We start from the raw sequence: 13,186 nt of genomic DNA on the forward strand, positions 1-13,186 counted from the left end.
AATAGGAGTTGATTGTCGATTCTGGTATATGCGAAAGATGACTCGAAAACAGAGCAGTGCTAAGGTTACTATTATTATTATTATTATTATTATTATTATTATTATTATTATTATTATTATTATTATTATTATTAAGCCGTAAAAAACAGAACTGTACTTCTCTCGCGGCGCCTTCTCTTTCAGTATATTTGTTCGTCTCTTTACAAGCTCTTATAAGATAGCTGGCATTGTTGAATGATAATTTTAAAAGACATCCGTTAGTTTCTTATAATCAGTTTCTAGCTTGCTCTTTTCCCGTTCAAGATTTCTGTGTCATGTTATTGCTGACCTTGAACTCGTTTTAGTTTCCTTTTCAGCTGGCGAGGAACAAGTATTTATTTCTTCACACACTGCATTTTTATTCGTTCTTATAATTTTATTGATAAAAGACAACGAGTATTTCAACGACACGTTTAAATTTTCAAATTAGTCATGACCATGGATTTCCTCTTCCCCGCTTAATTGCATCAACTTTGATCATCATTTTTTTATCTCTAGTTGGCGCTTTAGCAGAGCAGTCGACACTTAATTAAATAGAGGAATTGCACCTAGGCAGGCCGTCAGAGCCAGGCGATTTGCCGGTCTGAAGGCCCTTCAAAGCGGAGAAAAGCTCGTCTTTAGTAAATAAGCCCTCACAGCTAGCACGCTCAATATCATTTAAAGAAAATTCTAAGATATCGATCAAATTGGTTTGGATCTCCTTAGCATACAGATCTCGATAAAAATTCACAAAAGCGCGCTCAATATCAGCCTGTGAAGTTTCTTCACTACCGTCAGTATCAACAACAGAAACAAACGAGTTTTTCTCCCCACGCTGTTGCTCGAGGCGAAAGAAATACCGCGTGGGCTTTTCTCCCTCCTCTATCCACTTGGCACGCGATCGAATTTTAGCGCCCTCCGCCCCACGAGTAATAAGAGACGAAAGAGCGCTTTCAACATTTCGTAATTCGGAAACGACAGAATTATCACCAGCGTGGAAAGCACTTTTAGCACGAATTAAACGCTTAGTTAAGAAGTTGCGCTCATGATTTACAGACTGACGCTTACGCGTGCAGTAATTAATGCAAGTAGAACGAATTTCAAGTTTCAGATCATCCCACCAAAACCCCATAGACTCAAAATCGGCAATAACACTCTTTCGGCGATCAACAACAGAAGAAATTTCACACTTAAACTCAGGATCAACCAAAAGAGCGGTATTTAATCTCCAAACACCATCTCGCTTATTTGAAAAACCATCAAACGAAAAATCGAGAGCAACAAAATCATGATCGGAAAAAAAACACACGGTAAAACCTTGTTTGAACGAAAAAATTTAAACAAAGAACGATAAATAAAAAAAAACTATCAATACAAGAGGCCTGCAAGTAATCAGAATTAGACTAAGTAAAAGAAACACCGCGCGGATTCACTTAACATCGACTAAACAAAATCAGACAAAAAGGCATTAAGACACTTTTTGTCCGGCAGAAAAGTATTAGCTGAACGCAAACGATCTAAAGTTAAATTAAAGTCACCACCAACAACATGAGAACCATTAGGAATAAAATAATCATGTAAACGCTCAAAAAAGGTTTTACGCTCCGAGACAGTGTTAAGCATTACTAACTATTAAGAAGCACCAATGCACTTAAAACGCGCCTGTCAGAATCAGATAAAAAACGAGAAATATGGCCCGAAAATCTAGGCGAGACAAATAAAGAGTACACTAGCAGATTCACCTCGCCCAAAGGACCAAAAGCATTAACCAGGCCAATAATGAGCAAATTCATCCGCAAGCTTCCTAGTCGACACGTGGGTTTCTTGGAATAAAAATAAACCATATTTCAAACGCTCAAGCCCGCACAAAACAGTGAATCGCTTAGCAGGGGTGCCTAGACCCATAACGTTTAAAGATAAAATTTTCAAAGACATCGGTGCTATTAGCGTCTAGAGTGACGCCTAGCCCTAACCTTTACAAAATCATCATCAGAGTCCTCCTTAGTTGCTTTATGAACTTGATGATGATGTCGACGGCTAGAGCGATCCGGCGCTCGCCCTCACAGTCACGGTGGCGATCACGGTCCAGGTCCCGGTCGCGCACAAATGTTCGCTCGCGATCACGGTCCTGGTCCCGATCGCGCTCCCGTGAGTGCTCGCGTTCACGCTCCGCCTTTCCCTTTGTTGCATGTTTACGGTCCGTAGATGTTTTCTCGACACTTGAAGGCGGTGGCTCACTAGCCGCTTTCGGCTTCGCTGGCTTCTTTGGCTGTTGTTTTGCAGAATGCTGCTTCGAGTACTTGGATGACTTCGAAGATGGCTGCTTGGAGACCGACCTCGCCGCCTCGGCAGTTTTAATGCCCTCCGCTTGCTCCGGCGGTGTCGCATTGGGAAGTAAGGTCGGTCCCAATTATGCTTGCTTGTTTGTTGGTTATGTCGTGGAACGCATGATGACTGTGAACAGCGGAATAAAGCCGGAAATTTTCAAAAGATACATGGATGATGTGGCCGGAGCGGCGTCTTGCACTGAACAAGACCTCACGCATTTCCTGACGTTTGCTTCAAACTTTCAGCCCAAACTTGTATACACCTGGTCAATCTCTTCGTTCAAACTCCCTTAATGCCTCGTGGTGATCGCATCTCAACATCGATATACTACAAAGAAACGGACAGCCACTCCTATTTGAACTTCGAATCGTCGAACGGCAATACCATGCAGCCAATTTCTACGACTTCGCAAGATTTGTAGCAAGTAATATGATTTTGAAGAATCAGCAAACACCATGTAGACTTTCTTTCTAGCGCGCGGCTATCCAATCCACTTCGCACGGGATGGTAGACAAAGGGCAACATCAACACCACGAGCTGCCTTATTGACTGGACGGGATGTCCACAATCGTAACACCGCGACTAACAGAGTGCCCATTGTTACAACGTACCATCCAGAGAACACGTCTGTCTATAGGACCTATAATGTCTTGCAACGCAATTTCAACATCTTGGAAAATGACGAATGCATCCAAGTCATTTTTTCGCAACCACCATTAAAGGCTTGCAGACGAGCAAAAAACCTCAAGGGTCTGTTAGTCCACAGCAATCTTCCTTCAGTCAACCCACCGCACCAGCCAGGCACTTTGCCCTGTAGGCGGACCATCTGCCGTACCTGCCCTCACATCACTGAGTCCACCTCAATTCCAGCACCAGGTGGACACATAAAGATCACAGGGCATTTCACGTGCATTTCAGAAAACATCATATACTGTATCTCTCGCCGAAAATGCCCTAAAGCAGTCTACATTGGGGAGACGGGACTGGTTTACCACTTTGGCACTGTATACCAAAAAAGGACAGACAGAAACATCATGGTCTTCCACCTTAAGACAGGTTGAAAAAAGGGGCGGTGACTGACAATCTTCAATTCTATGCCCCAGCGCCTCACAATTGAAGCACCGAAACGATGAACATTTTGTGGCCACGTGGCTAACATCCCCGCAACAACGGCACAATTTAGGCTAAGATGGATACCAGACTCGCAGTAATTCTCCCGCAACAAAAATAGTCGGAGGGATGGGTAAATTCAAACGCATCTTGGCAGTTCACACACTATTGTAGATATTGTCAGCGACTCTGTCCCGACGGAAAGAAAAACACCTTGCCGTAATGCGAAAGGTGACCGATTAAAACAGTGTCCGGCAATTCGGTAGGCGCTTCATAGATCTTAACAATCATCACACGATTTTTGCAGTCACCTAAAAAGACAGACCCAAGACAGTGCAGCCGGCAATCGTTACGGACGGGACACCATGCAAGGGCAAGGGCCAAGGGCAACGTTTTTCGCATCGGGAGAGCGAAAGCTTACAACCCACGAGTTGTTTGACGCCCGTCGTTGGATAGACAAAATTTTATCTACGTCGATACCAGCTGCATCAAATCCCATGGTAATCTCTTAGCTGCTCACTTGAGTATTGATTGAAAAAAACAACAGATAATTCCTTGCGAAGCCGCACAAGGCGGTCAGTATCCTTCATGTTCCACGTAAACCTCGGAGCCGATTCATATCTCGTACTACTATTAAATAAATCGCACAGAACTTTCGGTACAATTGGAGGTTTTCCAGAACGTCTTAAGACGCAACTTCAGGCACAACACAATCCCCCCATTCCTGAGGTAACAGCGAAAACGACTCAGGTGTACAGGAGTCATAGCAGGGCGTCTCGTCAGGGACCTCATCACTCCTATTCTTATCAGAAGACACTTTGTTTTTGTTCGTCATGATGAAAATGACAAACACGTATACTTGCCAGATGGCTTTTTTGGTTCAGTTTTAGCTTCCCGTCGAATTGCTTCTTTAGCTAGGGAAAATTTAAAAGTTTTGGAAAACCTTGTAAACTGAATTTTTGATGATGATGATGATGAAGATGATGATGATGATGATGATGATGATGATGATGATGATGATGATAATGATGATGAGAGGAGGAGGAGGAGGAGGAGGAGGAGGAGGTGTAGCGCGTATACTTGCCAAATGGCTATTTTGAACCAGTTCCAACTTCCTGTCGAATTACTTCTTTAGCTAGAGAAAATTTAAAAGTTTCGGAAAACCTTGTAGATTAAATTTTTGATGATGATGATGATGATGATGATGATGATGATGATGATGAGGGGTAGGAGGAGGAGGAGGAGTGAGGATGAGATGTCACGTAAATTAACTCTCATAAAACAGTCTTTTAAAACACCTCAATAATTTGCATCAGACGTTATTACAATTTTCGTGCACTTACAAACATTACAAAATAGTGCAGCTCTTATTACAAAATGCGTAGGTTGGATTTAATACAAAATGCTGCACCTTTTATCACAAAATGCGTCCTTATTAGAAAATGCCGCAGAACACTAGACTGTTCACAGTTCCCTTATTTTTCTGTCGGATTCTCGAGACTGGTACGCTCCGATTTTGCTGCCGCCATCTTGGTTTGTAAAAGCGAGCGCGATCGATATATCTGGGGAGAGTATCTAAACTACCGAGGGGAGGGGAGTGGAATTCGGAGGCGGCGGGAAAAATAGGGATCAATAGGGATCATGATCAATTGTGAAAGATTTGATATCACAACTTACCACTACAAAAAAAGCGAAGCGTGGACAAAGCCCCGAAATCTTTCCGAAACGGCTCAGATACCTTTTTCCCTTTGTTCGAGCCTTTTCCCCTGTCAATTAATATTTCCTTATTTTAGTAGGCGTACTGAAAACAATGTGAAAGTAACAAGGAAATCATCAAGGTACCTAGCTTTTTGTATTAAGATCCATAAAAGACTTACTTAGCGGCGATCGGTGATAATGACTGAAATTCTGTTGAAGACTTACCATGTTTCAACTGTGTGACTTTCATCTACCGCAATCAAAGAAAGCGATTCTGCAACATCAGGCTCGCGAAGAACTTTTAGGAACTCACTGGACAATGCTTGCTCCGCTGAAGCGTAGATCAACTGAAACTTGTTTTTCCTTATGTCATCCAAGACATCTTTGGACTTCGAAAAGCCAAATACATTAAGTTCGAAGTCATTTGACTTGATTTGTTCCTCCATTATACTGCGAAGCGCCACAATCACCAAACGACAAGGCCTGTTCGAGCTCGAAGCTGCGCGGCTCTCAAACTCCATAGATTTAGCGAGGACCGGCAAAGCTTTTATAAATTAAACTCTTTCCAAACCCGGTTGGAAGAACTGGAAACACATCTTTACTCTCTAATAGGCGAGAAACTGCTTCTTTCGGTTCACGTTTGAGAACTATCCCTCCAAACCGACGAGACAAACGATTAAAATGAAAACTTTCCCCACGATCTCCACAACATTCCACGCCGGCCGTAGTCATGTTTTTTTTTTAGAACTGGCGGTGAAAGATACCTTGTCAGATACGTTTAAATACTGTTCGAAATGTATTTGACCTAGTGGTCAAATACATTTCGGACGGCAATCCTGATCTTGAGTTAAGCAACACCGAACTTAATAGCCTTTTTTCCGTAGCCACCGCTCAGACCCATTTTTTTTATTTAAGGGTTCCTTTTACGACCAGATAGATGGTGTAGCTATGGGCTCACCACTCGCCCCTGTTCTTTCTAATTTATTTATGGGTAATCGTGAAAAATTATGGCTGGAAAATTTCCAGGACTCCGAGATATTGTTTTACCGACGTTATGTTGATGATACCTTTTGCTTATTTCATTCGGAGAATCAAGCGTTACTATTTTTCAACTATATTAACTCTAGGCACCCCAACATCAGTTTCACGTTGAAAAAGGAAATAGATCACAGGACACCTTTCTTAGATGTCTTGATCAACAATGACACTCATTCTCCTTTCACTAGTGTTTACCGTAAGAAAACCTTCACGGGCCTTTTAACCAATTACTTGAGTTTTACATCGCATTCCTACAAACTGGGTCTCATTCGCACGCTTGTGGACAGGGCCTATAAGATCAACAACACTTGGTTGGGCTTTCATGAGGACATCACGAAACTTACAAAAATAGTACTGTCTACTCAGTAGGCAACCTATCGGACTATCTTTTGCAAAGGCAACACGTCAGTGATTAGCTAACATCCGTGCTTACCTAAAACTTATTAGTCTTAGCATTATTAGCTTAAGCTTATGGTTTTTCTTTTCAATAATTTAAATTTTGCTAGTCAGTTGAATTCTTTATTTGCGTAAGGATCATTATCTATTTAACAAATCGACGGCAGTTTTCTATGGTCTATACTCTTTTATTAAAAACTGTATCATTGTATAATGCAATTCGAGGGATTTGATTGGCTTAGCGGCCATGGTATATTAGCAATTATACCATGGCCGAGAAATGGCGACCATTAAATTGCCTTCTGGTCGTTCTTGCACAGCGAAATCAGTAAGATCTAGCAATATTTCTCGGTTGTTTTTAATAAAACAATTATTCCACTTGCGCTTGTTGGATATGAGATGATTATAGCCAACTCGGCGCTACGCGCCTCGTTGGCTATCTATCATCTCATATCCAACGCGCGCTCGTGGAATAACTGTTAAATAGACCATAAAATGACGTCAGAAAATGTTCAAAACTCAAGTGGAACCACGAGCCGCAGGCGAGTGGTTTCACTGCCAAGTTTTGGACATTTTATGGCGTCATTTTATGGTCTATAAGAGTATAGACCATAGAAAACTGCCGTCGATTTGTTTTTTACAATAACATGGAAAAAGTACGAGCGGAATTGGCTATTTTTTTTCGTTGAGAAAGCGCGCGCTTTACATCTGACGTCATTTTTATTGTCTGTACTCTTATAGACAATAGCTACGAGCCAATCAGCGCGCGGGAATTTGGACAGTTATTTCAAAAATATACATTTATTATATGGCCGTGTCTCAAAAGGACTGGAAACGATCAAATTCAAGAACTTGATTGGCTAAAATCGATGTTGACGGCGGTCTAGATTTTCCCATCTAGACCGATCTTATTGTAACATTTGTACTAAAAACGTTACAAACAAAAAAAGAAAAAAATGGCTTGTTGCTGTTAATAGAGTACTAAATGGAAGAACCAGTAGTCCTGAACGTGGAAGCAGGTAAAGAGAATGAGCGTTGGCAAATTTGAGTTCAGCCGAGAAAGCTACGAGCAAAGATGAAGTCAAAATTGAGAAGTTTTTGCAAGCGCAAAAATCCAAAAACACTCAATACAAGACTAAGAGCGACTTAAACGTATGGAAGAAATTTTGTGAGTTAATGAAAGAGTCTAGAGCAGTTGAAAAAATACCTGCCAATGAGCTTGACCTTCTTTTGTCTAAAATTTTTATCTCCGTTCGTAAACAAGATGACACCGAGTACGAACCGTGTACATTGAGCGGCTTCCAGCGAAGTTTTCAACGCCACTTGCATGAAGAAGGAAGTCTAATCAACATTTTTAAGGATAACGAGTTCTCTAAGTCCAAAGAGGTTCTTGCTGCCAAACGAAAGAACCTGGTTCTCCAAGGAAAAGGAAACCGTTCAAATGCCACAAGAGAGCTAGCTGAAGCTGAAGAAGATGCACTTTTTGAAAATGGCCAGTTAGGTGTTCGGGATCCTAAATCATTACAAAGGGCTTTGTGGTGGTTTCTTTCCCTCCATTTCGGCTGAAGGGCTCGAGATGAGAGCCGTAAGCCGTGTTGGGGTGATGTGGGCTTGGCCAATCATCCAGAAACCGATTCTGAATACTTTGTGTGGAAGTCAGAAAGAGGTAGCAAAACACGCACCGGACAAGATGGTGGCCATCAAAGAGCCTTTGAACCGAAAGCGTATGCAAGCAAAAACAAGTCAAGATGCCCAGTTGAATTTTACAAAGCGTTTCGGAGCCATCGTTCCGAAGCCGTGTTAGATCCAGATGCTCCTTTTATCTCGCCATAGACCACCGATGAAAACAAAGTGACAAAATATGGTATCTGGATAGGCCTCTCGGAAAGAATGAAATTGGCAAGTTCCTCAAAGACGCCTTTGCTTCAGAAAACAAACAAGAAGAAGGTTTCTAATCACTCCGTTAGGAAGACCAGTGTTGGACGACTCCTCGAAGCAGACGTTCAGCCAAATTTCGTTGCACAGCTAAGCGATCGAACAAATTTGAAAAGCGTCGACAGCTACCATTCAGCCTCTCTCAAGCGACAGCGAGAAATGTCTACTGTCCTGAATCGTGGACCAGATACATCCGCTCAGTTCAAAGAAAACCAAGTCAGTGCCTCCACTACAACTCAGCAAAATGTCTTCACAGTCCAACAAATCCAACCTCAGGAAATTTTTGCCGGAGCACATATTGACAAGTTTGAAGGCTGCACATTCAACATTTACGTTTTCTGTGGCGATCAGTCAAAGATCGCAAGGCTGAATGAGAACTGATCGCTGAGCGATCGCGGCACAGACAGGCATTAAAATTTGTTGCACTTGTGGTCGCATTTTAGAAAATTTTCATTGAGCCTGTAGGAAAACAACGGTTATTTTGTCTTCATTCATTGACGAAGTTTGTACAAAGCTGTACTTTTAACAGTTATTTTTGTCCCGTTTTGACTGGAGACTAGTGACAGAAGTAAGCCAGCTAAATGCTTGAGCCCGCGCAGGGGAACAAATATACTTTTTTCCTTTTGATTTCCTGTTTGGCCATATGATAAACCTCGGTCGCTGGTACAGACCTCACTGCGTTCGGTCTGTACTGGCGACCTCGGTCAAGATTCTCCCATAAAGACCTCCCGCTCGGTTAATAAGAACTAAATATATACTAAGATATTTTTGTTCCTCCGGTCAGCTTTGTATTTGCCTGTGTAGACTTCGCTAAAATTTACACAAAACTACTTCACCAAGCTAAAATGAATCAATTTGCACGCCATAGTTTCCATTTTCTCTCAAACAATATAGTCCGGAGCCCTCGAGGTCGCACTAAAGGTGTGAATCTTGCGAACCTTTTTAATAACTTTAACAACTTCGACCTTCAGATCTATGTCTTTTTTTTTCCTTTCCTTCTTCGTGTGTTATCCACTAATTGCTAATCGTGGGTTTAAAAGCAGTGTATTGTAAATAGGTTCTTGTAAGTAGTTATTTGTAAGTACTGTTTCGTGTTTTTTAGTAATTTATTCCGAGCAGTGTTTTGTAAATTGTAACTTTTTCTTTGTTTCCTCTTGGTAAGTTGTAGATAAGCTGTAAACTGTAATTAGTCAATCAAGTTCTTTAAGTATTGTAACGTGTGGTAAAATAAAAATAAACAAATTACAAAAAAAAAAAAATCCTAGATCACGCTCCTACCACCTTTCAACTTCAGATAAAAGAAGCCATTCATATTCAATGGGAAAAACCTACACTTAATCATCAACTTTATCATGTTAATTTAAAACTTTCTCTGTAATATCTTACATTGTCATGTTTCCTTTGTGCTTATAGTTAATTAGCATTTTGGTTTACACGATATATTCAACTCTGTGCTTTGTAATTTAAACTGAAGATGACATAAGTTTCTGTCGAAACATGTCTTCAAATTTAAAAAGTGTTGTGTGGTTTTTGCTAGAATATATTTACATCTCTCCAAAAAAAAAAGCCTCTTAAAGAGTTAAAAGTCACCTCAAAAGCTACAGCAAACAAGAAAATTGAGACACAGCCCCGATTCTATTCCACAAAGAAAAAGAGGAAACGCAACAGCAACATACGTTTCACTAAACCAACAAAAGAAGAAGTGGAAGTGCTATTTGAGAATTTGGAAAGGGCAGATGACCTCTCAACTACAGTACTTACTGGTAACACCACATAAAGTTTTCTTGCACTTCCACATCCCCAGCCACATAACAGACATTTTTGTAATATCGCTTGCCTATTTTTTCATTGAAATTGAGCATACCCTTGAGCATAAACAACAGGAATGACCCCAATTTTCAGCATGTGCACCTTCTTAGTCATTACAGATCTGCCATTCTTTACAATCCCCAAAAGAAATATCAACAATCGAACCACAGATCTAACAAACAAATTATGACTGTATATCTTGGTCCAGTATATTAGGCAGAAAAGGATATTTCACTGCCCAAGAAATGAATCTTCTTCACCTTGAAATCATGAATGTGCAGGAACATATGACCTTAAATTCAATAAATGTAATGAAGAAGCTAAACTCTTACCATTAAAATGCAGGTGACCTTGACTGCATGCCTCAGTGGTTTGGAGTTAATGAAACTGCAAAGAAAAGATTGAGTACATATAATTGGCACAGCGTTTTCTGGAGAAGACATTACTTTTGATGACGACCATCCCCCAGGAGAGGCGTTAGACTCTGACCTGAGTAAAATAAAACATCCTTTTACTCATGATGCATGGTTCATGTTAAATAAGTCAAGTAAGTGTTTTATCACATAAATACCTTTTAAATATTACCAGTGCAGAGAATTTTGGACTTTAATCTGTAATTTTTGTATCCCATAACAAAAATGTAATGATATTTCAGCTGAGCCAAAAGAACTAAAGTTGTGATGTTTGTAAATCCATTCAATTATGTTGAGATATTGACTGTATGCATCCTTTATTATGCTCTCCTCACCTTAAATACTTCAACCTGTAATTTTCAAATAACTGCTAACAATAACTGTTATACAGACTTCTTCTTCTTCCTGGCTTCATTTGGTTTTGAGTACTCCCTTATATGGGCTATATAGGTATGTGCGGCGCTAAAGGAATTTTTTTTTCAGCCAGCTTGGTCATAAATAGGGTATCGGTTTTAGCCATTTTACCGCCATTTTGGTAATAAATAGGGTAGCTATTTTTTTCACTCTAGTCTTGATTTTTTTTTTCATTTTTGAAGAAGCTACTTTTTCATCATGGTGTTTATGGCAACTATGTACGCGCCGCAACGGTTTATCACGCGCTCCGGTCACGCGCTGGGCTCCAGGGGTTTTTGAATTGAAGTTGACCAGACACTATCAGGTCATGAATAAGGTATCAAATTTTTAGTTAGGTCATAAATAGGGTAAGGAAAATCGCATATTTTGGTCATAAATAGGGTAAGGGTTTTGGAGAGCGGGCCGCACACCCCTATCCAATTCTTTTTGGGAGTACCCCCCCCCCCCCCCCCACCGGGATGATGTCTTGAGTGTCAGTAATCTCAAATGATAATACTTCAGTAGAAATAAAGTACAGTGTAGACTTGTTTTTAAGTTTTAAGTTTTCAAGTTTTATTTATTCATAACAGAACCTTGAGTTTTTATTATTAACATTGATTATTATACATGTATATCTGCAGTGGAAAGCCTTAACAGTGCCTGGAGATGTCAAACATGTCAAACTTCCTCTTATCAAAACATGATTACGTGTGAGGGCTGCTACCGCTGGCATCATTGGTGAGATCAATACTGCACAACATTTTTAAGTAATTGTTGTAAGTAAGTAAGTAAGTAAGTAAGTGAGCTTTATTTAGACAGGGTGGCCCAATCAGCTACGGGGCTGTTATCCTGAGGGGCCCTGTATACACCTAAAATAATCATTATTATGGTATGAGAAAAAAATTACAATATATATGACTCAAACACTTTGGGTTAAAATTTCATAGGATAGAAAAAATAAATAAAGACATTTGCACACTAAGAAAAAAATCTATGCAAAATCGTGTTTCATCATCAGTCGCTTAAAAGCCTCCAAGGACGCTGCCCGTTTGTATGTTTCAGGTAACGAATTAAATAAAATCGCTCCGGAGTATCTAAAAGTTCTCTTCCCGAGGCTAAGTTTGGGTCTTGAAGGATGTACTAAAAAATGAATTTTGAAATGTCCAGTTGTAACACAATCAATGCTGTGATTTACTTTAAATAGAACATGTGCAAAGATAATTGCAAGACGTACTCCAGATGAATGGTACTGTGCGAAGTGTTCAAATAAGGAACCAGTCAGTGAAATCTAATTGAAAGGAAAATCCACATTATGTTGTCAGTTATGGTTCAGTAGCACAATGTTAAAGACAAGCAATAGATGGTATACTGATGGCTAACAAGAATTGGAACCCTAAGAACAATAGAACTTGCAACATACAGAACATTAAAATTTTAGAGGCCTTGGAATATAAACATGAATTAAGCTTTAATCCAAATATTTCCAAGGGCAGCGAAAACTAAGCTGATTCCAGCAATGTAGCATGGTGTTGCGTGAAATGTTGCGTCTGTTTGACTGGGGTTTAATTTAAATACACATATAAGAAGTGATTATCAGCCATTTTTGTCTAAGGTCTTTTACCCAGTAAAATTTAAATTAATTTGCGCATTATTTGATATTTAGACAAATAAATACATTAAATAAATAAATACTTGTGCAGCTGTCTTACCTCTTCGTCAACAAATATTGTGAGATGGCAATAAACTTTTATTGTTGTTGATGATGCTGCTGGCTTTCATAAATTTGTAGCCATTAAGGACGGCGCCTACTAATTTAGAGGTATTTTATGCAGTTTATAACTATGCAGGAAAAACAGTTCTTAGCAAAGGCTATAGGAATCCAAAAAGAAAACTGTGGGTAACCACTAATTTTTACAGATACAATAATAATAAAAGTGCTGAATTTTTTTTATCAAATTGAAGCTTTATTATCTCTGAAAATGCATGGCTACCCCCTAGGAGCACTTGCTTAGTTTTGGTGTCTCCGCATAGTTTTAAACCATAAAAAA

Source organism: Pavona decussata, unplaced genomic scaffold, assembly GCF_977016875.1.
Source record: "Pavona decussata unplaced genomic scaffold, jaPavDecu1.1 SCAFFOLD_944, whole genome shotgun sequence".
Lineage (NCBI taxonomy): Eukaryota > Metazoa > Cnidaria > Anthozoa > Scleractinia > Agariciidae > Pavona > Pavona decussata.